Source organism: Ictidomys tridecemlineatus, chromosome X (genome assembly GCF_052094955.1).
Source record: "Ictidomys tridecemlineatus isolate mIctTri1 chromosome X, mIctTri1.hap1, whole genome shotgun sequence".
Lineage (NCBI taxonomy): Eukaryota > Metazoa > Chordata > Mammalia > Rodentia > Sciuridae > Ictidomys > Ictidomys tridecemlineatus.
The window spans coordinates 96,264,720-96,292,488 of record NC_135493.1 but is presented as its reverse complement, the minus strand read 5'-3'; the positions used below and the strand labels follow the sequence as shown (position 1 = coordinate 96,292,488).

General features: G+C 38.6%; 1 protein-coding gene across 4 annotated transcripts in view; it reads left to right on the top strand.

The window, feature by feature from the left end:
- Sytl5 (synaptotagmin like 5) overlaps positions 1–27,769 on the top strand; it is a 241,552-nt gene that overhangs the window by 8,372 nt on the left and 205,411 nt on the right. For 3 of the 4 annotated variants that reach the window (XM_040273390.2, XM_078034972.1, XM_078034971.1), the window contains exon 2: positions 25,277–25,384. The exons of the other annotated variant lie outside the window; for it this stretch is intronic. The gene's annotated coding sequence lies outside the window, so the exon portion shown is untranslated. The remainder of the gene's footprint in view (positions 1–25,276; positions 25,385–27,769) is intronic. 4 annotated transcript variants of the gene reach the window in all.

The following is a 27,769-nucleotide window of genomic DNA, read 5'->3' as shown; positions in this document are numbered from 1 at the left end:
GAGCTGGGGATATAGCTCAACTGATAGAGTGCTTGCCTTGCATGCACAAGGCCCTGGGTTCAATTCCCAGTACCACACACACACACATACACACAAAAGACTGTGTACCCTTGAATTAAACTCTACTGGTAAAACTTTGGCACTTGCTTATACTTTTGTGTCCCTTATGATGACACAGCATATTACCTTTGGTGTACAAAGATGACAATACAGCTAGGTGCAGTGGTGCATGCTTATAATCCCAGCAACTCAGGAGGCTGAGACAGGAAGATCAAGAGTTCAAAGCCAGCCTCAGCAACTTAGCAAGATCCTGTCTCAAAATAAAAGTAAAAAAAAAAAAAATTAAAAAAGGGCTTGGGATGTGGCTGAGTGGTAAAGGGCCCTTGGGTTCAGTTCCTGGTACAAAAAAAAATATAACTATCCATTATGAAATACGATAATATCAAGTATCGATATGGATGTGGATCAACAGAAACTCCTATACTGTGTCAATGGGAGCGCAAATTGGTGTCATTTTTATATAGCTCAAAACCAAACAATACTAAACAATACAGCATTGGGAATCATGTATATTTGCAATCATGTATATTTGGCAAACCAAAAATTTAAGTTAGTACTGGGGAGATGGGTGGGATAAGGTACAGAAGATGCACTGGTGTTAGCAATGTTTCTAGGTCTTTGAATTGGGTAACGGGTTCATAAAGTCTCTATTATTATCCTTTATAACTTATTAAATATGATAGAATTCTTTTGTGCCTATCAGATATTATATAATTTTTAAAAAATGAAACTCCCACCGACAAAGATGCTGGACTAACAAAGGGAGGTCTCTGTGAAAGCCTCCTCTGGCCCTCACTCTGACTCTAATGGCTTTCAGAGTCCGTATCCTCCATCATGTAATGCATTTGCCTTCTTTGTGTTACCGAGTCTATTGTAATCAACCAGAAAAGCAGGATAAACGATTCAGTTTTCCTTATTGCCCTTAAGGGTCATGTCCTCTAGTACATGTTGAAAAGAGCAGTTTTGTGTCCTCTCTGCTGCTGTGTCTACTTGCCTGTGGTTCCCATGTGTCCTGAAACTGCCCAGTGCTCTCTGCTTGCTCTGCATAATCCACCACTGTTTCACAGCTGGTCTCAGCCCAGCACTCACGGTTGCATACCACCTCATTTTTATGGCACACATGCTCAGATGTGTGTTGGGAGGTGGTATAAGGGTAATGAGTATGAGGTCATGACATGACCTTTTTCTTTATTGTTTCCAAACCCCACTCCTTGCTTTCCTTACCAATGCTACCACACAAGTCAATAAAGTTGTGTCAGATTTTAAACTTCAGGCCAGAGTTTATAAATTTTAAAACACTTTTGTGCCCTGGAAATATCAATGAAATCTATGGCTTCCTTAACAGAATGGTGGTTTAAATGCATAAAAATCAAACGTTAAATTACAAAGGAAACAAATTGTATTGAAATACAGTTATAAATACTGTGGTTCATGCCTATAATCCCGGAGACTCAGGAGACTGAGACTGGAGGATTATAATTCAAGGCTAACTTCAGCAATTTAGCGAGATCCTGCCTTAAAATATAAAAATAAATAGGGAATATAACTCAGTGGTAAAGCACTCCTGGGTTAACCCCAGTCCCCCCACCAATACAGTTATCAGAATCTTAAAAAAATCAAATCAAATCTTAGGGGGCTGGGGATGTGGCTCAAGAGGTAGCGCTCTCGCCTTCTGGCATGCGTGTGGCCCGGGTTCGATCCTCAGCACCACATGCCAACAAAGATGTTGTGTCCGCCTAGAACTAAAAAATAAATATTAAAAAAAATTCTCTCTCTCTCTCTTTCTCTCTCCCCCTCTCTCACTCTCTCTTTAAAAAAAAAAACTTAGGTATAATAATATATATACTTCTTTATTGACTTATTAAACAACAAGATCTAATGACCACCCAAAATTTAAATTTGAAATGAACATAAAGGATATTTTGTGACATCTATATTAACTATACTGTGATATAAAAATATCTTGTGATTTCTATTGGTGATAATCATAGGTGCTACTGATATTATTGTTATTTGTCATCTACATTTTATGATTGAAGGAAATATTAAATTGCAGTTAGTGATTAGTGAAATAAGGATGTATTTTTTTTTTCATTCAAGTTCATGGACCATCTTCTTTTTTTTAAATTTGTGGGGTTTTTAAAAATATTTTTTTAACTTATAGATGAACACACAGTATTTTTATTTATTTATATGTGGTGCTGAGGATCGAACACAGTGCCTCACACATGTAAGGCAAATACTTTACCACTGAGCTACAGTTCCAGCCCCAAGTTCATGGACTTTCTAAATTCTATCCATATATCCTTGGGGGTCCACAGATTCCTGGTTGAGATCTTTGCTCTAAGGAAGGCAAAGGAAATTACAACAGACGAGAGAAATAATTTTACAATGAATACCAAATATAATCTAATCCACATGCCACAAAAAAGGTACTTCACTCCATTGCTTCGTGCAAGGTGGAGGAGGCGTGGGTTTTTTCTAGTTCCTGTTCTTACCTCATGGGTTCTCTCTTTGAGAGAATCTTACCCTTCATCTATCCGCAAGTATGTTTCTGTGCTTCCATTAGAAAATCCTGCATTCCTTCTCACAAGAGTTAGTCTTACCCTTGGATTCATTAGACTCCCTTCTCCATCATATTTTCCCATCAAGATCTGTTGTAGAATAGTTCTCTAGCAGCTTCCATACAAGAGCATAGGCTGGGCTTTGGCTCCCTGAATCTTTTCTCCTTCTGAGGCCTTTACATTTGGGTGAGTTGTAGTGAGCGGAACCCACGCACCCCTCTAAGTCTCCACTAAAAACACTGATTCTCAGAGACAGCACAGTCTTAAAATGTAAGGAAAAAGAAGTATTTTCCTGACTGTCCCAGCACACAATAAAGCTAGTACTGTATGGTTGTCATGCAGTTCAGGTATACTTTATTTATTCCACACCCCTTTTCAAAAGGGCTCATTACTGAGCTCCAGATCTTATAATGGCCATTCGCTGAGCTACACAAACACTTGGCTCCTATTTGAAATTTTTACTTGTACAAGCCTGATTTGGTGTTTAGATAGTGTCATTCGTATCTTCCACAATATCTACTGATTATTTGATTGATAGATTATTTTAGTTATTTTTCCAGAATTAGCAGTGGACAGCTAATATACTTTATTTTTGGAACAATTTTGGTTTACAGAAGAAACTGTGAATATAGTACAAAGTTACATGCATTTATATCCATTTTACTCTGTTATTAACATCTTACATAAGTACAGCACATTTTTTAATGTTAACGATGCAATATTGATACATCATCATTAACTAATGTCCATGCCATTCAGATTTCCTTATTTTTTAACCTAATGGCCTTTTACCATTCCAGGATCCCATGCAAAATACCATGAGACATTTAGTTTTTGTGTCTCTTTAGGTTCCTCTTGGCTGTGATAGTTTCTTGGATTTTTCTTGTTTATTGATGATCTTGACAATTTTGAGGAGTACTGGTCAGATATTTTGTAGATTGTCCCTCAATTGGGACTTGCCTAATGTTTTTCATATTAGACTGGGGCTATGTGTTTTGTGGAGGAAGATCACAGAGGTAAAGTACCATGTCACCACATCATATCCAGGGTGCCTACTGTCAACATTATCAACCACTGTTAATATTTACCTGGATCACCTGGCTTAGGTAGTGTTTGTCAGGTTTCTCTACTGTAAAGATTCTCTCCCTTTCCCTACTGCATACCAAGTCACTGGGCATAGCTCATACTTAATGAATGAGGACTTATGTTATACTTCCTGAGGGTGAAGTGTTTCCATAAAGTATTTGGAAGGTTTCCACACTGGTGATTTGTTTATTCTCTCTTATTTATTTATTTATTTATTTATTTTATTTATTTTATTTATTTATTTATTTATTTATTTACTCATCTATTCAATCACTTATTTACATCAGTATGGCTTGATGGTAATGAATTTTTAATTAAATAATCCAGCCCTATTTGTGTCCAGTGGTATAAATTTCTATGACTAACTGTGACTGGCCCTATGGTTCCTAAGCACTGAAAAGAGCAAAATGAATAGGTACACATGGAAATTCATTCATTATTGATCTATTTGTTTATTTGACTTTCCAATTTTTTGTCTAATAGTTCAAATAAACAAAAGAATAATTCAGTAATATGGTACAAAATTCAACCATTAAAGAGCACACAATGAAAATTGGGACTACTGTCCATTTTGTGTCTTTGTGTCTCTCTTCAAAAGCAATTATTATGGATATTTTTCCAGAAATTTTTAATGCACATATTAGCCTATATCTATCAATCTACTTTTTTAAACTCTAAAGATAAGGTTCAGGAAGGGATTACAGGGCAATGAAGGGAAAATAGGAAAGAGGAGGGCTAGAACTAACCAAAGAATCATAGACTTCTTCATCAGTATATTTGCTTGGGAAACAGTTCAATTTTCCCAGAATTTTTTGATTAAATTTTTCCACATCTGTGGGTTTTAGCCTTTGCTTATCAAACAATGTGAGGACATTAGTTGAGTTTCTTAGTTGAAAATAACCAAATCTCTGCCTCGTTTAAGGAGAGGGTTTATTAAAAGGTATTAGATAATTATGATGCTTAATTTTCCCCACTTCAACCATGCCTTTTGGACATATGACTTTGTAGTTTTGAGGTTGACTATGTGATTTGCAATGAGCTGTTAGCTAACAGGTATGATACATGTAGAAGTATGAAAAAGTATTTATATTTGTAAATTTCTGTTTCTGTTCTTGCTTCTCCATCATCTCTAAGAGAACATGCCAAGGCTAGCCTGCTGGAAGATGAGAGATGTGTGCAGAGCAAAGTCATGATAATTGTCTCAGCTGAAGCTATCCTAGATTGGCTGACAGCCACTTGACCCCTAGATATGGAGGTGAGCTGAGATACAAGAGCAAGCCCGGCCCAGGCTATCTGAGCCCTACAGATACAGAAACTAATTTTTGTATGTCACTGAAATGTGAGGATTGTTATGCTTTGTTACTGTGGCAATGAATAACTCATACTGATAATTTATAGGATCCCTGAGAGGGTCAAGAACCTCATTTGGAGGCAGATCAGCCAGTAGTACTGCCAATTATGCCATAAGATATTTCTAGCAGAAACTTAACTTTTGCTGCCTTGTAGTGCTCAGCACCTCTGATGCTAGAATCTAGGTACCAGAATCAACATACTGCTTGCAAGAATCAATGATTTTCCTCATGAAGTTAACTTTCTCTTTCCATTCATTCTGTGGATGATTCTGACTCATGTAATCTAAATCACACCTGGAACTCTAGCTGCAAGGGAGTCTGGAAAACGTGTTTGTGGGTGTGGTTTTTTTTGTGTGGTGGCAGTGGTTGTTTTTTTTAGCTTTCTGGTTTCTGCAGGACAAGAAACCCTGATAGAAGGGATCTGGAGAAAGTGTGAGTGAGTTGCTCTCCACTGTCTGCCACAGAAGCCTAGAGAAAAGACCTTAACTTTCTGATCCCCTGTGGGCCTGCCATCTTTGCATGGAGACAAGACAAGGTGTTGACACTCTCACAACTTTGAATCCCAAGGGGAGAAACCCTGGTCTTTAAGCCCTGATTCCATACTTGCCTTGATAGTCTTAGTTTCAGAAAAACAGTTTGGTTCTGATCTTGTTGACTAAGGGTACTCCTTGACTTTTCCTTTGTTGGCATCTGGCAAAATGAGTAGCATGTGAATAATTCCAAGTGAAACAACACTTGAATTGTATTGGCCACTGTTATCAAGTAGCTTGACCTCATTTCATTTTCTAGGTATATGAGAGAAAAGTTCCCAGAAAAGGCACTAAGAGAAGTATTCACATGCTATTCTGAGGCGAGGATATGAGGACAAAAGAAATTCTTATTTCTGTCCATGTCTTATATTCATATACCAACTCCTTTGACCTAAAGTAACTGAATACCTAACAGGTGATATTATTGGGCTGATCAGTTGTAAACTTACCCTGGGGCTTTCCAATCTCAGTCCCACCACAAGCTAGAATGGTCTTCTTCACTGTCTGGAACACATAACAATAACTGATTGATAGGAGATATTTCCACCAAATGAGAAGGCTTTGGGTGTAGATGTATTTATTTGTAAAGTGCCAGTTGTGAGATTGGCCAAATGGAACTTTCATTTGTTCTCCATTCTTTCTCTGTAGATCTTATTCCATCTAAATATTTGCTGACACATTCTAGTGATCTTTTTGTGTTTCAATTTAATAAGCAAAAACATCCTATTGCTAACACTAAAAAAAGAAAAGAAAAAGATTGTATTTCTGCAGTATTTTAAAAAGTGATTTTTAGTACATTTTGGTGAAAAACTCTGTATTCAGTAGTGTAGCCAATATCTGGACCCTTGACTGCTTACCAGTAAAAGTAGAAGCAAACCCATTGGAGTATGCATATATTTCAGAAGAGCATACAGTCTATGAACATTCTCAACAGTGACAATGTGACCAGAACATTACTTAGAGGATCAAAAGATATTCTGATGTTGCCAACATGCTACTTGGCCCTTATGACTTTGTGCATTCAATCATTGGGTTTAATATCCCCTGTGTATTGATGAAAAATGCAAATAGGAATAATAGTCTTTTCAGCTAACTAGGAGTTTGTGGTAGCCATTCATTCTTATTGTTATTTTCTGAAAGAGCTTTCCTTGTATGTTACCAGAAATATTTGTGACAAGTTCTGAAACATCTGCTCAATAAAGATGCCAAACTGGAACCAAGACTTTGGCCATGGGAGAGCTATCTCTACCTATACCTCTCACTGTATTTCTTTCCACTGCCCTCCAGAGACTCTCCTCCTACAGCAACTAGTAGACTTATTAGGCCTCTGATGATACCATGTGCATTTACACCTTTGCTTCCTACTTTTCCCTGCCTAGAGGATCTCCTTGGCTCTCTCTGGGCATTTATGATCTACCATACAAGGTCTAGACCAAGGAAAAGCCTAGCTCTAAAATCCAGAATTTGCCTAGTTTGCTCAGCCTTTTCATATTGCTTCCTTCTCTGCACTTGTGATGTGTGTTTACTCTTGGCATCTAGGTAGCCCATCTATGGCCCCAAGATGTCTACTCACAGCTAGTAAACTGTTAGTTTCCGGGTGATACAAATATACTGACTTGTGAGTCTCTATATCCCCAGCCCCTATAACAGTGCCATATGGATCCAATCTGTCTCCAGTTAATGGGATAGGATGCCTGAAACTTATACCATAAAGAGACAGAGTTGAGGTAGCAATAATCCTTGCATTTCCATGGAACTTCCTGCCCAAGTTGTCCTAACTTCTGACTTTACTCTTACTTTTAAAAGGATGACATAATCCCTTTGTTACAAAGGGTCACATGATTTCTTTACTGTTTCTCTCCACTTATAGAAAGGAAAGTTTTCTGCATTGGTCTTTTTTCTCAAATTCCTCCTTGGATTTTATGTGCATGGGGTGCTAAGGCATTGTGGCGTTTCTTGTGAACTTGACTGATTCTCTCATTTAATCCTGACAACAATGTTAAGAGTTAGGTGCCATTTTTATTCCTTTTTAGAAATAAGGCTGCTGAGGCATGGGGAAATCAAGTAACCTAATGTCACAAACTATTAAGTGGGGGAACCAGGATCCACATCAACACATGTGGCTCCCAGATCTATGCTGTGAATCTCTACTACACTATACCACCTTTCCAGAGACCCAGGTACTATTAGATAATCCTGAAAACATGAGAGTTTCCTGCATCAGAAAGTAAGCAAATGAAGAGATACCAATCCTGGAAACTCTTCCATTATTCTCATTGTGCTACCTACCCAAAATTCTAGAACATCCTCTTGGCAGAAAAATCAAATTGGTGGGAATCAGGTATGATACTTCCCCAAGGCCAAAAAATACAGGATTTCAGGACCATCAATGTCATTGAGATTAGATCTGGTCTACAAGCAAATGGAGAGCCAGAATGTGAATCCATACCAAGTATAGTGTAGGGGTTGGAATTCTTTTTTTTTTTTTTTTTTTTTTTTTTTAAACTTTTTTTTTTTTTTTTTTAAGAGAGAGAGAGAGAGAATTTTAACATTTATTTTTTAGTTTTCGGCGGACACAACATCTTTGTTTGTATGTGGTGCTGAGGATCGAACCCGGGCTGCACGCATGCCAGGCGAGCGCGCTACCGCTTGAGCCACATCCCCAGCCCTAGGGGTTGGAATTCTGCTTTCACCACTAATTGCTTATAACATGGGTATTACTTGACCTATCTTACCAGACACAGTAAATAATAAGTGTTAGCCCTTACTTCTCTACTACAGTGTTTTCCTAGCATCTATCCTTCCTCATGACAAAGCATGGTGTAATTAGCTTTTACATCTTCTAGGAAGTTGCCTGCCTCTACTTCATTGGATTAAATAAACATGTCAGTAAACATGAGAGAGGATAGTGAGAGTGAAATAATGGGTACCAAAACATCTAGGTGGACAGGATGACTTTGTTTTCTTTGTTAATGGAAGAGTGAGTTGGAAGAAGAGGAGTGAGTCACTCTGGCAATGAAACGCTACCAATTTAGGATTTAATTTATAATTTTATGACTGTTGCTTATTTCCTGTTATTCATTCCTTATTCATTGGAGGAACAAGAGTCCCATTTTGGCTTTTTTAGTTTCAGAGCTGAGACATCCACTTGGAAACACATAAGCCAATCCCCTACCCACCATCACAACCTCATCCTCATCTCCGAAGCCAAGAATCAAATTTCCAAAGTTGTTCAGAAGTTTTGGATGTATAAAAACATATGTTGGGGGCTGGGGTTGTGGCTCAGTGGTAGAGTACTTGCCTAGCACGTGTGAGGCACTGGGTTCGATCCTTAGCACCAGATAAAAATAAATAAATAAAATAAAATAAAGGTTTTGTGTTCATCTACAACTAAAAAAAATTTAAATTTTAAAAACCCACATGTTGGCATGTGTTTTCTCTTTTGGAAGCACTTCCTGTGAGAGTTCAGCATGGGGTTATTATGGAGGTGATGAGCATCAAGGTATCTGTGGCTATATCACTCCCTCTCAAAATGATGTCAGATAGAGAACCTCTAGGATGAAGATTCTCGAATTTTCTAGAGTTATGACATTAAAGTATTGAAGGAAAAAAATTTCATATGTAAATAAAATGGATATTTTAGGACTTATAATTAATGATCCATTTTATTATTTTAATTTTTGTTTGTTTTTTGGTACTGGGGATTGAAACCAGGGGTGCTTTACTGCTGAGCTACATCCCAAGTCCAATAATAATAATAATAATAATAATAATTATTATTATTATTTTAAATTTTGAGACATGATCTTGCTAAATTGCTCAGGCTGGCCTTGAACTTGAGATCCTGTCTTCTCAACCTCCCGAGTTGCTAGGATTATAGGTGTATGCCACTACTCCCAGCCCTGATGATCCATTTTAAAAGGGAGAGTTTAAAATAATAAAACAAGCAACTGTTAATCTACAGGAAATGTGGATTTACTTTATGGATTATTATCTTTTCATTTTGTGTTGTGACCTGGGACTACTGAAGGAAATTTTTCTTTTTTGGTGCTAGGAGTTGAACCCAGGGCTTTGTGCATGCTAGGCAAGCACTCTACCAACTGAACTGTATCCCCAGCCCACGGAATTTTTCATACATACACATTTGTTCTTACATGTGCCTCCTGGCAGTGCAGTGCCCTTTATTACCCTTGGAAACAAAGGCACTTCTATAGTGTAATTTAGTTCTTTAGCTCTCAGAGATGGATGGAAAGGCTGTATTCCCTCATGAACATGTTTATTTGGGAGTGCTGGGAATCCGTTTCTTCCTCCCTTATGCCTGAGGAGCCCTGGCTGCTTTTCCATGTGTCATATATTTATCATGACTGTCTCATGTCTCCTCACTTAGCTGATCACACCATAACAGATTTTCTTTGTCACCTCTGCTTCCTAGTAACTAACCTACTACTGCCTCTCTCTCTGATACATTTCATCCTCAAACTGTGGACAAAGACTTCTTTCTCAAAACCCACTTAACAGCCAGGTGCAGTGCCACACATCTGTAATCCCAGTGGCTCAGGAGGCGGAGCAGGAAGATCACGGGTTCAGCAATTTAGTGAGGCCCTCAGCAACTTAGTGAGACCCTGTCTCTAATTAAAATATAAAAAAGGCTGGGGAGAGCCTGGGGCTATAGCTCAGTGGTAAAGGGCTTGCCTTACTTGTGTGAGGCACTGGGTTCCATCCTCAGCATCACATAAAAATAAATAAGAATACTGTGTGTTAATCTACAACTAAATAAATACTAAAAAAAGGTGGGGGGGGTAGTGCTGGGGATGTGGCTTAGTGGTTAAGCACCCCTAGGTTCAATCCCCCGTCTGGGGGGGGAAAAAAAAACAGCTAACAGAAATCTGTTTTATTTCAGTGTTCAGATAACACTGGGGAATTACAATGCAGAAAGGAAATTTTAAACTTGGAATCACATATATTGTGCTTTTAGTTCATCGTCCCTTCCCCTTTGTAGGGAGGCCTACTGTCCTCATTCTCCTTGCCTCTTGTCCTGCAGCCAGGTGGCAGAGGCCTACCTGTCCCCCTTCCATAAGAGCTATTGTTTTCATATCTTCAATTCTTTCCTTTCCTCCATACTAGAGGAAGCAAAAGCCCTTTACACTCATTGTAAGTTTTGCCTAATGGATCCTGGGCATAACAAAGACATTGTTCTACATTCTTCTACAGAATCCATTGCTCCTCATTTGGCAATGTTCATTCATGGTTTCTCCACTAGTTCAGTCTTGATCATGTAGTAATCTTACCTGCTTGGCTACCGAAGCTCTCCAAAGTGGCTCTGAAGATTTCAAACCCAGCATTTTTGTCCCCTGGTCCAATGGTTCACAAAAAGTGACTATGACTACAGAATATGGAAGAAAGATAAACTTAATATTAGTGACTGAATTCGAAGCTTCTGGGTTTATTATAGTCAATCAAGTATTCAGTCATTGTTCAATGAGTTTGTGTTAAGGATCAGATACTCAACTGGACACCAAATATGATTTGGACACAGGTCTCACTCTCAAAAAGCTTCTATAGGGCCTGGGGATATAGCTCAGTTGGTAGAGCACTTGCCTTGCATGCACAAGGCCCTGAGTTCAACCCCTAGAACCACACACACACACACACAAAAGCTTATATAGCCTCTTGGGAAGAATTGACATAAATATGAATAAAAATAAATACAAGGTAGAAAGTTCTTTGTACCTTAAGATGGTCTGGAGAAAAAGTGCATTTATATCACTTGATAAGCAAGACTGTATAATTTGGCTGACTGCTACTTTCTAGTAGCTACATAGGGCATTGAAGTTCAACTGTACATCTTTGGATCCTGACAGACTTGGATTCAAATCCTGCCTCAAAACTGACATATAACTATATGATCTTGGGATGTTCACTTATGTTCACTGAACTTCAGTGTCCCCATTTATACAATGATGATAATAATACCTCATAAGGTGGTGGGGATTCAATAACACATATAGCATATAAAGTGCTTGGCACATAGAAGGTACCTAGAAGATGCCTCTCCTTCTCCCGTTGCTCCATAAACTGACCAAATAGATGTAAATTCCCTAATGTGTGGATACTTTTCTGATAGCACATAGAAGAAAGAAGTCACCTTCCAATGTGAAGATATAAAATTGTAACATTTTTGAAACATCACCTTTCCTGATTCCTCTGTATAAAATAGCAGCATAGTATCCCTCGACCTCTATCCTACCTTATTTTCTCCCTAGCACATATCATTTGAAATATTGTGTATTTGCTTCTCTGCTTACTGACTATCCCTTCCCTCCCAACAGAATTTATGTTGCTCAAGAGTAGGAGATTTGTCATTTAGTTCCTGCTATATAACTGGGATCTAGATCAGTGGATCAGTGCTTAGCATATCATTGATACTCAATAAAATATGTTAAATGATTATTATAGGAGTTAAGACACATTTTAATAAAAATTTAATTTTTTCCTTTTCTGTTTTTTTTTTTTTTTTTTTAATACTGGAGATTGAACCCAGAGGCACTTAACCACTGAGCCACATCCCCAGCCCTTTTTTGTATTTTAGAGACAGGATCTCACTGAGTTGCTTAAGACTTCACTCACTAAGTTGCTGAGGCTGGCTTTGAAATCATGATCCTCCTGCCTCAGTCTTTCAAGCTGCTGGGATTACAGGTGTGCACCACCATGCCCAGCTTCTGTAGGATTTTATATTAACTTAAAAACTTTTCACAAGTGGTCCATCAGATACTGAGGTTTTACAACTACGTTGAGTCAGTTTTAGTCATCTCTTAGTTGTTTTTTCATTTATTATTTTCCTTGTATGTTATTTGCCTGGCTCCAAAATACCTCTTTATTCCTGAACCTGATCAATCTCTTTCAACTCTGGTAATTTCTTTTTGAGTGGGGTATCTATGATTTCACATTTTTGTTTATTTATTTTTTTGGTACCAGGGATTGAACCCAGGGATGCTCAACCACTGAGCCACATCCTAAGCCCTTGTTATATATTAAAAAATTTTTTTAAAAAAATATTTACTTTTTAGTTGTATTTGGACACAATATCTTTTATCTATCTATCTATTTATTTATTTTTATGTGGTGCTGAAGGTCAAACCCAGGGCTTTGCCCATGCTAGGCAAGTGCTCTATCGCTGAGCCACAACCCCAGCCCTATATTTTTAAAAATTTTAAGACAGGGTCTTGCTAAGTTGCTTAGGGCTTCGCTAAACTGTTGAGTCTGGCTTTTTTGAACTTGCAATCCTCCTGCCTCAGCCTCTGAGCCACTGGGATTATAGGCATGCACCACTGTGCTCAGCTTGTCTACCATTCTTAAAGATTCTATCTTCCTATACATCCTCACAGTTGAGTTGAATCAGTCCAGGCTGATTTCCAATCTGAGTTGTTTTGTTTCTTTCCCTGACTCAGTGATTTCTTTTTTTTTCTTTTTTTATTATTAGTTGTTCAAAATATTACAAAGCTCTTGACATATCATATTTCATACATTTGATTCAAGCAGATTATGAACTCCCATTTTTACCCATATACATATTGCAGATTTTTTTTTAAGAGAGAGTGAGAGAGGAGAGAGAGAGAGAGAATTTTTAATACTTATTTTTTAGTTCTCGGTGGACACAACATCTTTGTTGGTATGTGGTGCTGAGGATCGAACCCGGGCCACACACATGCCAGGCGAGCGCGCTACCGCTTGAGCCACATCCCCAGCCCCCATATTGCAGATTCACATCGGTTACACATCCACGTTTTTACATATTGCCATACTAGTGTCTGTTGTATTCTGCTGCCTTTCCTATCCTCTACTATCCCCTCTCTCCTTCCCTCCTGTCTCCTCCCATCTTCTCTCTCTACCCCCTCTACTGTAATTCATTTCTCTCCCTTGATTTTTTCCCCTTTCCCCTCACTTCCTCTTATATGTAATTTTGTATAACAATGAGGGTCTCCTTCCTTTACCACGCAATTTCCCTTCTCTCTCTCTTTCCCTCTCTGCCGAAGTCTGGCTGGGCACAATTCAGGAGCCACTTGTCAAAAGAAACTAACTTTATTTTTAGATCTACAAACGCCAAACAAAACAGCTCCTCAGGAAAAAAAACCCTCAGAGCCCAACTGCCACCACCTGCTTCCACAAGCCTCTCACCCACACCAACCTCACCACCTCCCACAATCCTCCTGCTCTTGAGGCTGATTGGCTGGGTCGTGTGGGCGGAGCCAAAGAAGTCCCCCAATGAGCAGTTCCATAGTCTGAAGGGCAGGGAAACAGCCCAATGAACATCACCGCAGAGGAGCCAATCAGCTAGATGTTGCTGGGGCCACTGTGAGCCAATCATCAGCCGGCAGCTGGAAGTTTGCTGGCAGCTGGAAGTTTGCTGGGGCCCCTTTGGCTGTGGCTCTCAACACCTCTCTGCTTGTCGACCCTGTTTAATGGTGATCTTCTTCTCATGCTCTTCCTCCCTACTCTGTTCTTAGTTGCTCTCCTTCTATCAAAGATGACATTTGGCATTTGTTTTTTAGGGATTGGCTAGCTTCACTTAGCATAATCTGCTCTAGTGCCATCCATTTCCCTGCAAATTCCATGATTTTGTCATTTTTTTAGTGCAGAGTAATACTCCATTGTGTATAAATGCCACATATTTTGTATCCATTCATCTATTGAAGGGCATCTAGGTTGGTTCCACAGTCTAGCTATTGTGAATTGTGCTGCTATGAACATCGATGTAGCTGTGTCCCTGTAGTATGCTCTTTTAAGGTCTCCAGGGAATAGTCCAAGAAGGGCAATAGCTGGGTCAAATGGTGGTTCCATTCCCAGCTTTCCCAGGAATCTCCATACTGCTTTCCAAATTGGCTGCACCAATTTGCAGTCCCACCAGCAATGTATAAGTGTACCCTTTTCCCCACATCCTTGCCAGCACTTGTTGTTGTTTGACTTCATAATGGCTGCCAATCTTACTGGAGTGAGATGGTATCTTAGGGTGGTTTTGATTTGCATTTCTCTGGCTGCTAGAGATGGTGAGCATTTTTTCGTGTACTTGTTGATTGATTGTATGTCCTCCTCTGAGAAGTGTCTGTTCAGGTCCTTGGCCCATTTGATGATAGGGTTATTTGTTATCTTATTGTTTAATTTTTTGAGTTCTTTGTATACTCTGGATATTAAGGCTCTATCTGAAGTGTGAGGAGTAAAATTTGTTCCTATGATGTAGGCTCCCTATTTATCTCTCTTATTGTTTCTCTTGCTGAGAAAAAACTTTTTAGTTTAAGTCCCATTTGTTGATTCTTGTTATTAATTCTTGTGCTATGGGTGTCCTATTAAGGAATTTGGAGCCCGACCCCACAATATGTAGATTGGAGCTAACTTTTTCTTCTATCAGACGCAGTCTCTGATTTGATATCAAGCTCCTTGATCCATTTTGTGTTAACTTTTGTGCATGGCGAGAGAAGGGGATTCAGTTTCATTTTGCTGCATATGGATTTCCAGTTTTCCCAGCACCATTTGTTGAAGATGCTATCCTTCCTCCATTGCATGCTTTTAGCTCCTTTATCAAATATAAGATAGTTGTAACTTTGTGGATTAGTCTCTGTGTCCTCTATTCTGTACCATTGGTCCACCCGCCTGTTTTGGTACCAGTACCATGCTGTTTTTGTTACTATTGCTCTGTAGTATAGTTTGAAATCTGGTATCGCTACACCTCCTGATTCACACTTCCTGCTTAGAGTTGCTTTTGCTATTCTGGGTCTTTTATTTTTCCATATGAATTTCATGATTGATTTATCTATTTCTACAAGAAATGCCATTGGGATTTTGATTGGCATTGCATTAAACCTATAGAGAACTTTTGGTAATATCACCATTTTGATGATGTTAGTTCTGCCTATCCATGAACAGGGTATATTTTTCCATCTTCTAAGATCTTCTTCTATTTCTCTCTTTAGGGTTCTGTAGTTTTCATTGTATAAATCTTTCACCTCTTCTGTTAGGTTGATTCCCAAGTATTTTATTTTATTTTTTTTGAGGATATTGTGAATGGGGTGTTTTGCCTCATTTCCATTTCAGAAGTTTTGTCGATGATATACAGAAATGCCTTTGATGTATGCTTGTTGATTTTATATCCTGCCACTTTGCTGAATTCATTTATTCTAGTAGTTTCTTTGTAGACCCTTTTGGGTCTTCTAGGTATAGAATCATGTTTTCCGCAAATAGTGATAATTTAAGTTCTTCTTTTCCTATTTTTATGCTTTTAATTTCTTTCGTCTGTCTAATTGCTCTGGCCAGTGTATCGAGAACTATGTTGAACAGAAATGGTAATAGAGGGCATCCCTGTCTTGTTCCAGATTTTAGAGGGAATGCCTTCAGTTTTTCTCCATTCAGAATGATGCTAGCCTGAGGCTTAGCATAGATAGCTTTTACAATGTTGTGGTAAGTTCCTGTTATCCCTAGTTTTTCTAATGTTTTGAACATAAAGGGATGCTGTACTTTGTCGAATGCTTTTTCTGCATCTATCGAGATGATCATATGGTTCTTTTTTTTTTAATTTTTTTTAAGAGAGAGTGAGAGAGGAGAGAGAGAGAGAGAGAGAGAGAGAGAGAGAGAGAGAGAGAATTTTTAATATTTATTTTCTAGTTCTTGGCGGATACAACATCTTTGTTGGTATGTGGTGCTGAGGATTGAACCCGGGCCGCACGCATGCCAGGCAAGCGCGCTACCGCTTGAGCCACATCCCCAGCCCGATCATATGGTTCTTATTTTTAAGTCTATTGATGTGGTGAACAACATTTATTGATTTCCGTATATCGAACCATCCTTGCATCCCAGGAATGGATCCTACTTGATCATGGTGCACAATTTTTTTGATGTGTTTTTGCATCTGATTTGCCAGAATTTTATTGAGGATTTTTGCATCTAGGTTCATTAGAGATATTGGTCTGTAGTTTTCTTTCTTTGAGGTGTCTTTGTCTGGTTTAGGCATTAGGGTGATGTTGGCCTCATAGAATGAATTTGGCAGAGCTCCCTCTTTTTCTATTTCCTGAAATAACTTGAAAAGTATTGGTATTAATTCTTCTTTAAAGGTTTTGTAAAACTCCACTGTATACCCATCTGGTCCTTGGCTTTTCTTGTTTGGTAGTCTTTTGATTGCTTCTTTATTTCATCCATTGATATTGATCTGTTCAAATTGTGTGTATCCTCCTGATTCTGACTCACTGATTTCTGTGTGACAGCTGCTTTGTCATATTTTCACCAGTAGGTGCCAGTATCTCATGAAATTTATGGAGACATATTTACCACTTTTGGAGGATTATCTGATGGAAAAATATTCTTCCTATTGTGAAGAACCAGACAGTGATAAAGGATCAATGATCAATGGGACCTGTTTGAACTGTTGTATTTAATCTAAATGCTGTTGTGTTCTCAGATGCCACTTCTGAATTCAATTATTAATTATCATGGGATGAGGATATGGCCTAGTTGGTAGAGTGCTTGCCTCACATGGACAAGACCCCAGGATTCAAACCCTAGTACCACAAATTAAAAAAAAAATGAAAAAAATTCTTAATTATCATAAATTACCAGGAAACCATAAATTATTAGAAACCAGTTTTCGATCTCTTGGTGAAATCCTGGATGAATTCCTTTACTAGTATTTGTTCTCTGACTCGCATGGACTTTTCAAAAAACCTTGGTGCTCTTTGTTTTATTATATGACATTCATATCAGAAGTGTTAAACCCTTAGATTTTAAGTTTTTACCCTTGAATTCTTCCATGAGACCCAGAAACAAACTGGCTAAGGACATAGACCCCTAACTGAATTCCAAAATAACTGTTCAACTTAAAGCTCCAAAGGGAGTTTAAGAAGAGGAAAATGGGGTGGGCTAGGGCTGGGGCTCAGTGGTAGAGCACTTGCCTAGCAATGTGTGAGGCACTGGGTTTGATCCTTAGCACCACATAAAAATAAATAAATAAATAAAATAAAGGTCCATCAATAACTAATAAAAATATTTTAAAAAAGAAGAGGAAAATGTGTGCCAAAGGGAAAGATGGTGGGTCTATTCTTTTTTTTTTTTTTAAAGAAAGAGTGAGAGAGAGGGAGAGAGAGAGAAAATTTTAATATTTATTTTTTAGTATTTGGCGGACACAACATCTTTGTTTGTATGTGGTGCTGAGGATCGAACCCAGGACGCACGCATGCCAGGCGAGCGTGCTACCGCTTGAGCCACATCCCCAGCATGGTGGGTCTATTCTTACCTCCAAGTCTTCCTGAAGTAACTTGTCATCTGTCTTACTAGGACTGGTCCTCATGACAAATGGAAGCAGGTAAACCAACACAGTGCAAACTGATAAAATACCTGTTTGAATGAGTGTGGGGGAGATGGTTGTATGCAGTTTTACAAAACTCTTAGAAGTCACAAGTACTCTTTCTGTCTTGTCTCTCTGCTGGATTTCCATATCCAGCTTTCCTCAACCACCTTAACATTTATTGGGAGAGAACAATGGTCTGAAAAGATGGTTAATCCATGAAACAACTTTAAAATACTTCTGAAAATAGTTTCAAAGAAGATATAATGGAAAAGCTGAGGTCCTATAGGTCTCGCTCACACCTTGTGTGAACCAATGATAGAAAGAGGGATTTGATTCTATGACTTAAGGATTGTATGGATCTTGCAAAAGGGAAGTAAAAGCATTAGATATATAGTTGCCCAGAATCTTCTCCTGACTCCATGACACTTCCATATCTGTCTATCTGTCTACTGCCTGCACAGAGAGAATATCTGGTTTTCTGGGACCTGAAGCGTATACCATTTAAATGGCTACAATTAAGAAAAGGATTACAAAATAAAGACTTCATATATTCAACCTGACTAATCCACCTAATTTATTCACTGCAGTTCTATATTCCCTTACACCAGGCAGGGGTCAGCAAGTTACCTCCTGCGAGCTAAATCTGGGTCACTACCTGTTTTGGGATTGGAACACAGGCACACCCATTGGTTTATGGATTGTCTACCTTTACGCTATGATGGCTGGGTTGAGTGATTGCCATAGAGACCCAAAACCCTTGAAAACTTAAATATTTACTCACTGCTCTGATATAGAAAAGGTTGGCCAACTCCTTTCACATACCATGGCTGTGTGTTCTGGCCCCACTTCTTTCTGAGCCATTTCCAAAGGATCTAAAATAACCATTCACTTTTGTTATTGGATGGTTTAAAGGATAGCAGATTATATTAAGTAAGCAGATACTCATGTTGCTTCTTATTTTATTTTTTAAATTTTAATTGACACATGATGTTTAATTGACACATGATTTATGGGGTACAGTATGATAATTCAAGACATGGATACAATGTATAATGACCAAATTAGGGTACCTGGCACATCTATCACCTCAAATATTTATCCATTCTATGTGTAGGAAACCTTCAGATTCTTCTTTTCTAGTTATTTTAAAGACCATGGGGGACCCTACTGTGATTTGTGGAAGCTAAAAAAGTTGATCTCAAAGAAGAAGAAAGTCAAATAATGGTCATAGAAACTAGGGTCGGGGGATGGGATAGAGGTTAGATAACAGGTATTAAAATACACTTAAGAGGGCTGGGATTGTGGCTCAGTGGTAGAGCACTTGCTTTGCATGTGTGAGGCACTGGGTTCGATTCTCAGCACCGCATATACATAAAGGAATAAAATAAAGGTCCACCAACAACTTAAAAAAATACACTTAGAATGAATTAGTTCTAGTGTTCATATTGCTCTTTTGATCTCATCCTCTGAGAAGTCCAAAATCAAATTTAATCCTCAGTATAATGACTCATCCCTGAGTCCTAGCACAATTATTTTTTTTCTTTTCTCATTAAATTTCTGTTTTTGTCTTCATCTTAGTGGTAGTGATTTTTTTTTTTTAAATTTGTAAGTTACCTCGTTTCTCATTATTCCCTGGTAAGTAAACATGATTCAATATTTTCATTCAGTCAGTTGTTTAGGCTTTAGAATATATGAAATAAGACCAGAATTTGCCATTTTAAAAGCCAGCTGCAGTTCATGCTTGTAACTCTCATAACAGAATTTATCATTGGGGCATATGAACTTTTGTGTTCATGGAAAAAAATATACCACTTCAATGCATCTCTTGGCTATGCAGAGGCAAGAGCCAGCTATCCAATTATACATAAAAATGTAAAATGTTGTCTTCTTTGGAGTTGCATCTCTGAAGGATTATTATGCTCTTAGTGAACTTTTCTTATGTTTTTGCTTCCTTTGAAGGGAATATGTTATAGGCCCAGGAATTTGTGGGCACAAAGACAAGGCAGACGCCTCTAATCTTAGGAAAACAGGTGTTTTTTTCTTCAGTAACAGGATGGCATGCTGGGTAGCTAAAGATGAAGGAGATCAGTATGAAACTTCTGGGAATGGGTGTGAACTGTAGGTTCTAGGCAAAAAAAAAAAAATGTCTTATGAATGAGTTCTAAAGTTTTCCTGATTAGTGTAGAAATTACCCTCTGTTTATGACAAAGCTTCAATAAGGTTCACAGAACAATAGCCTAGTATTTATTCTGCTTTGATGAGAAATGGGCAGGGCAGTGTCTGCACTGGATAAAATACTGTTGAGTAAATTGAAATGAGGAAGCAACATGTAAAGGAAAGCAACATTGTGGAGGAAAAGATGGATAGAGGTGGTCTGGGAGGATAGGAGAGGTGGTTCTAGCAGAAGCTAAGATATATAGCCACCTTAGAGAAACTCAGAAGCAGTTGAAGAGGTTATTTTCTTTGAGTTAATCAAAAGAGGGAGCACATAAAAGCATTTTCAAATATAGTTATTAGAATGGCTTTTGTGTTATGATTGAGACACATGAAAAATATAACTGATTTGGGTTTTTTTGGTGGGGGTACAAGGGATTGAACTGAGGGGCACTTGACCACTGAGCCCCATCCCCAGCTCTATTTTGTATTTTATTTAGAGACAGAGTCTCACTGAGTTGCTTAGCACCTGGCTTTTGCTGAGCCTGGCCTTGAATCTGAGATCCTCCTGCCTCAGCCTCCTGAGCTGCTGGGATTATAGGCATGTGTCACTGTACCTGGTTCTGATATGGTTTTGATCCTTCTAGAGAAGAAAAAGATGACAGGAATTCAGAAGTCAGGCTGTACAAGGATTATCTGAAGGAAGTTACCTGCAAAAGGAATTGGAATTCAGGGTTGACTTAGTTAAGTCAAACAGATAAATTACTTTGGGGTAAAATCTGAAACCAGGAAAGACCAATGCCCCTCAAAAAATCTTGTTTCAATATCTCTTGTTTTCATAGCAAGTATAAAAAGGCTGAGGGAATCTCTTAGAATCTCACTCTAGCAGATCCTGTGTCCTTGCAACCTTGCACATCCTCTGACCTATATCTAGACATAATCAGACTATCAAAAGATAAAGACACAACAAGAGTCACAGAAGCAAGTAACATCACGAACAAGGGATCTTTAATAAGATGAAGTAGCTGATTTCTCAGCAGAAACCATGGAGGTCAGAAGGCAGCGTGTTGATATACTTGAAGTGTTGAAAGGAGAAAAAAAAAAAAACCCTGTCAACCAAAAATTCTAGATCTATCAAAACTAACCTTCAAAATTGAAGGCAAGTCTAAGGCATTCCCAGATAGATAGAAACTGAATTTGTCACTAGCAGATTTGCTCAAACTAGAAATATTAAAGGGAGTCCTTTAAGCTGAAATGAAAGGACAATAAACAGTCATTCAAATCCCATGAAGAAATTAAACACAACAGGAAAATAACTACATAGATGAATATATAAAAGGTAGCATAAATTTTTTTGTAACTCTTTTTATTCTATCTGAAGAAATAAAGCTTGCTAGTAAAGGTAAATGCAAGCTGGATATGGTGGTACATATCTATAATTCCAGTGTCTTGGGAAGCTGAGACAGGAGGATCACAGATCTGAGGCCTGTCTCAGCAATTTAGTGAGGCCCTCAGCAACTTAACAAAACCTTGTCTCAAAATAAAAATAAAAAGGGATGGGGGTAAGGCTGAAGTGCCCCTGGGTTCAATCTCAAGTGCCAAAAAAAAAAAAAAAAAGACAAAATTGTTGAAATTGTTGCTAGAGATAAAGAAATATATATATATTTTTGTTGTTGTTGTTGTTGTTGTTGTTTTGTTTTGTTTTTGTACCAGGGATTGAACTCAGGGGCACTCGACCACTGAACCATACCCTCAGCCCTATTTTGTATTTTATTTAGAGACAGGGTCTCACTAAGTTGCTTAGTGCCTTGCCATTGTTGAGGCTGGCTTTGAACTCACAATCCTCCTGTCCCAACCTCTGGAGCTTCTGGGATTACAGGCATGAGCCACCACGCCCTGCAAGAAGCACATTTTTTAATGATAAAACTATCAATCCATCAAGAAGATGTGACAATTCTAAACAGATACGTACCTGACAACAGAGCAAAAGATGGAAGAAAAACATGTGATGGGAGGTATTGTTGTGACCATTTAACAAGATACAATCATAGAAATGGTATCTAATTACATTCCTGGGTTTTGGAGATGGGGTCCTGGGCTCTTGGGGTCATTTTTAGAAAGTGTACCTGCCAAATCAATGTACATTTTGACATATATTACCTTGAACCCAGACATGTAAGCTATTAGTTTAGTCCTAATCAAAACACATAAGCCCTTATAGCAAAGAATTTTTCTCACTAAAGGTAGAAGAGGGCAGAAGGGAAGGCCAGGGAGATTCAAAAGAGAAAAAGGCTACAATGCACCACTTTTAGCTTTGAAGGCAGAGGGGACAACATGAGATGAAATACCATGGCCTTCACAAGCCAAGGGAGACTGTCAGCAGCCAGAAGAGGAATGGGTAACTCAGTTCTCCAACTTCTGCCACTAACCTAAATGAACTTTAGATGAAGCAGATTCTCACCCTAGAGCCTCTGGATAAGAGCCCAGTGCAGCCAACACCTTGATTTCAGTCCTGTGAGATTGAGCAGAGAACCTAGCCAGTCCACCTGGAATTCTGACCTTCAGAATTGTGACGTAACAAATGAGTATTGTTAGAAACTGCTGTTTCTGGAAAATTGTTACAGAGCCATAGAAAAGCAATATAGCAGATCAACAGAGTACCAGTATAGAATCCCCTGTTAATTTATTTTTTACATGGTACTAAGGATTGAACCCAGGGGTACTTTACCACTAAGCTACATACCTAGCCCTTTTAATTTTTATTTAGAGACAGGATCTCACTAATTTGCCTAAGTTGGCAAGTGAAAACATCCTGAGACAGGATCTTCATAAATTGCCCAGGCTGACCTCGAACTTGTGATCCTCCTGCCTCAGCCTCCTGAGCACTGGAATTACAGGTGTGTGCCACTGCATTTGGCTTCTGTGTTAATTCTTATCTGTCTTTTTACCCTGATCACATGATTAAGGTACACAGCAAATGTATAGAAACCAATGCTGTCTGGGGCAAGAGATGAGCCTGGTAAATTCAGGGATTTCCCAACCCAGACAAATCTGTTTTATTATTGCTTCAAAAGGGGAAGGGAGAGGGATGGGAATAGAAAAGATAGTAGAATGAACTGGACAAAACTTTTCTATATATGAATGCATGACCAGTGAAACTCCACATCATGTACAACCACAAGAATGGGAAGTGATACTCCATGTGTGTATGATATGTCCATTACATCCTACTATCACGTATATCTAAAAAGAACAAATAAAAAAAAAAACCCATTATGTTCCATCATGGCAGCAGTTTGGGCTGTAATCTTGTGTGGGGGGATAGATGAACCAAGGCAGTATTGGGTAATATGTGGGAAGGGCATATATGATCCAAGTGCACAACTTCAACTCTATTTTCACAGTAGCACATAAGGATAAGATGTATTTTCATGGGACCTGTAGAATCTGCAGAATCTATTTATGAGATCTTTTCGGAAAATGAATAGAGAAATTTATCTAGGGATGTTCTTTCTTAACTGGTTTTCTCTCACTGAGAATCTCCCTGCATTAAACACAGGTGGCAAAGACAATGTGTTAGTCACCCTGCAGCCCCACCAAGTCCTGCTCTCAGGGGATGCATCTCTTCAATAGTAGCGGCCTCACCTTGTGCTTCTGTATGGATCAGTGCAAGATGGGCTTTAATACCCACTTATTTGCATTGAATTTTTCATTCTTTGTATTATTTCATCCTATTGTTCATAAGGTCGTATGCTTTGAGGTTTTGAGTGGGAAACAAAGATACCAAGACAGGAGTTTGATCCTTAACCCTCAAAATAAGAACTTCCCATCTCTATTATTCTTTCTCTCCTCTTCCTCCCTCTGCCTCTCCTGCCTCCTCTCTTGACCACTTGTGTTTTTTTTTTAAGTTTATTTATTGGTTATTTTTAGTTATACATGACAACAGAATCCATTTTTATATTATTATCAATGAGGATAAAATACAATAGACTGTAAAATGACCTGGCATTCAGGGTATTCAACCACATCTGGAGGCAAACTCATAGACATATTCAGGAGCACTGTCAAGGCCCATTTCAAATGTTAAAAAACCTTGAGGCTCATCTCTGGGAACACCTCCAGTCAAGTCCTTAGTCCCAGAGGTGGAAAACTGAAGGTAAGGGTGACCCCAGATGGAAGTTAGTGAAAGGGGGAGGGAAGTGAACCTGGATGGTGATCAGGATACCTTTTCAATACCTATTTTACATAGGTTTTACTCCATGCTATAAACTCCTAAGCTACACACCATAATGGGTTTTTCCTATCAGGCCCCCTCCCATGTGGCAGGAGTTCTATCTTTTCTTGCTTAAATAAATCCTGCTCCGTGTACTCTTCCCTTCTGTGACTGTCCATGGATTTTTTTTTTCCTTCAACATTTTTGAGACGAAAACCCAGAGGAAATTGGTGAAGCGGGGAATCTAGTCTCATCTCAAAACTCGGGTTTCAATTATACAATCTCTATCTCACTTTCATGCTCAAAGGCTAACACTCACTTGGGCTTTTTCTTTTTTAATCAGCTAAGCTCAGGAATTTTCAAAGATTAATTATGACAAGTTACTGTGAAATAGGAACACAGACCTTTTGGCAATTGCCCTTTCATCCATATGAAGGCTGAACTTTAAACAATTGACTAAGTAATGTACCTTTCATATGAGCCTGCATTTACACAAACCTTTTATTTTTTTTGGCACCAAGTTTTTGAGGTTGCTCTGAGACATAATTAACCCATTCCATAAGAAGATCAATTTCCTTTTTTAAAAGATTTTTAAAAAATTTTTTTAGTTATACATGGGCACAATATCTTTATTTTGATTATTTATTTTATGTGGTGCTGAGGATCGAACCCAGGGTCTCACACGTGAGAGGCAGGCGCTCTACCACTGAGCCACAACCCCAGCCCAAATCAGTTTCCTTTCTAACAGGTTATTCCCTTGAGTATAAGCTTATTCCTCAGGGTTGATTTCTTTTCATGTTTTAGTATCATCTTTGTTCCATCTGACTTACTCTGTTTTGTTGGTATTGGTGTCGAATTATCTGGGGGGAAGACCTGTGTAGATCAAGAACAGGGTCTCACTTGAAACAGGACCAGGAGTGTATTGCTAAGAGGACAAAAATAAGTGGATAGACTTAGATTATTTTATGTGCTGTCCACTGTCATCCTAGGTGTGCTGGCCGAGTACCATCAATTATACACATGAATGCAGTCAATCAGGTCGGAGTGCCCTAAATTCCAAGTGAAAGTTCCTTAAGTCTGAGGTATCTGTGTAAAAGGTAAGATGTGCTACATTTCCAAAACTTTGTGTCTAAAATCTTATTTATGGTGTGTCACAAACTCAATGCCTCTGTAGGCAGGACAGGTATATAATAGCAGATGATGTCAATTACAATAAACTGGGTGTGTGTGCTATCTGAAGGGGACAGTCATTCCCCAACCCCTGTCTAATGTTGCCACTCAGATTTTGTGACCAGCACTGCCTCATCCTCTGACTTTTTGAAAGAGGAAGCAGATGCATGAATTATTTTATATGAATTTTCCCCATTTATAAGTATTATTTCAAACAAACTTAACACAACAGCCATGACAAAGAAAACACTCCTGTAGGCTGGACTTAGCTACTTGATCAGTTGGTGACCTTTGAAACCAAGGGTTTCATGTTATCTCATTTTCCTTATTAGTACTCTTTCACTTAGAAGGTGTACATATTGAGTGTACAAGCACTTTTTTTGGGTGAGGGATAAGTGCATAATAAATTATATAATTTATGTAAGAATGGCATCTTTTAGATAAAAATCAACCTAGGAGTGTGAAGTGGGCCTGGGAAATTTAGAGGAAGTCAATAATGAATAATGTGACCACTGTGTACCTTTTTATAAGTTGTGTGGTAACTCTGGGGAAAGAGGTCTGATAACTTATAATGGAACACTAATAAGAGACTTTGAAAAACCTGGTTAAACCCCAATAAAAAGGTAAATGACAGAGTCTGGGGAAAGAAGTCATTCCTGAAGGCAGTTGGGTCCATTCCTCAAGGCTGTTTCTGAAAATAAAGCTTTAGGGAAGGACACAGAAGGATTTTGCTAGTCTTGCTGGCAGTTTGTGTGGTTGCTATGAATTGATGGTAGAATTAGATGAATTTGTTGCCTAAACCAATTGGAGTTTCTGTTTGTTTTAAATTGGGTATACAATGTATCATGCTCTGCAGCAACATTTAAATAGAGTTTTAAAATGACTGGGTTATTCCTGGTGGCACATGCCTGTAATCCCAGCAGCTCTGGAGGCTGAGGCAGGAGGATCGTGAGTTCAAAGCCAGCCTCAGCAACTTAGTGAGGCCTAAGCAACTCACTGAGACCCTCTCTCTAAGAAAATCCAAAATAGGGCTGGGGATATGGCTCTGTGGTTGAGTGCAATCCCTAGTATACCAAAAAAAAAAAAAAAAAAAAAAAGACTTGGTTATTAAACCATAAAAAAGCTCATTTTTATGGTTTGCATATGAGGCAGTCCCTAAATGCCCATATGTAAGTGCAGGAATATTTAGAGGGTAAAGTGATTGATCGAATTGTGAGACCTGTAACCTAATCAGTCCATGCTAATTTGAATGGGCTGAGTGGTAACTGTAGGCAGATGAGGTGTGGCTGGAGTAGGTGGGTCACTGGTAGTGAGCCCTGGAAGTATTGTTCTTCTGGTGGCCCCTTCCTTTCTCCCTCTCTCTGCTTCCTGGCTATCATGAATGGTGCAGTACTCCTCCATCACGCCCTTCCGCCATTATGGTCGGCCTCATGTAAGGCCCAGAGAAATAAGACTCTGCCAACTGTGGACCAAAACCTCTGGAACCATGAGCCAAAATAAACTTTCCTTCCTTTAAGTTGTGCATGTCAGGTATTTTGGTCAAAGTGACACCAAGCTGACTAACATACTCATCAACTTCAGGAATTCTCTGCTACAACCCTCAACTTGTGCCAGAATAGTCTCAGAGAGAAATGGAGAGTGTCTGATTACAATTTTGTAGAGTACTACCCGATACCTTTAATCCCTTTCTGATCATGAAATTCATTGTTGAAGTTAATATAATAATGTTGATTGAGGTACATAGATCTTCCTCATAAAAAAATCTGGGAACCGGGCTGTGGCTGTAGCTCAGTGGTAGTGCACTTGCCTGGCATGTGTGAGGCACTGCAACTTAGTGAGGGCCTATGCAACTCAGTGAGACCCTCTCTCTAAAGAAAATCCAAAATAGGGCTGGGGATATGGCTCTGTGGTTGAGTGGTTGAGTGCAATCCCTGGTATACCAAAAAAAAAAAAAAAAAAAAAAAAAAAAAGACTTGGTTATTAAACATGTCAGAGGGATCACTAAAGCTCATTGTTATGGTTTGCATATGAGGCAGTCTCCAAATGCCCATATGTAAGTGCAGGAATGTTTAGAGGGTAAAGTGATTGATTGAATTGCGAGACCTTAACCTTATCAGTCCATACTAATTTGAATGGGCTGAGTGGTAACTGTAGGCAGATGATTCTCAGCACCACATATAAATAAATAAAAAATAAAGGTCTATCAACAACTAAAAATATATAAAAAACAAAAATCTGGGGACCATAGAAGAAGCTGTTTGTGCCCTGCTATGTTCCTTCAGTGTTCAGTCAGACATGCAAAGGGCTGCTTA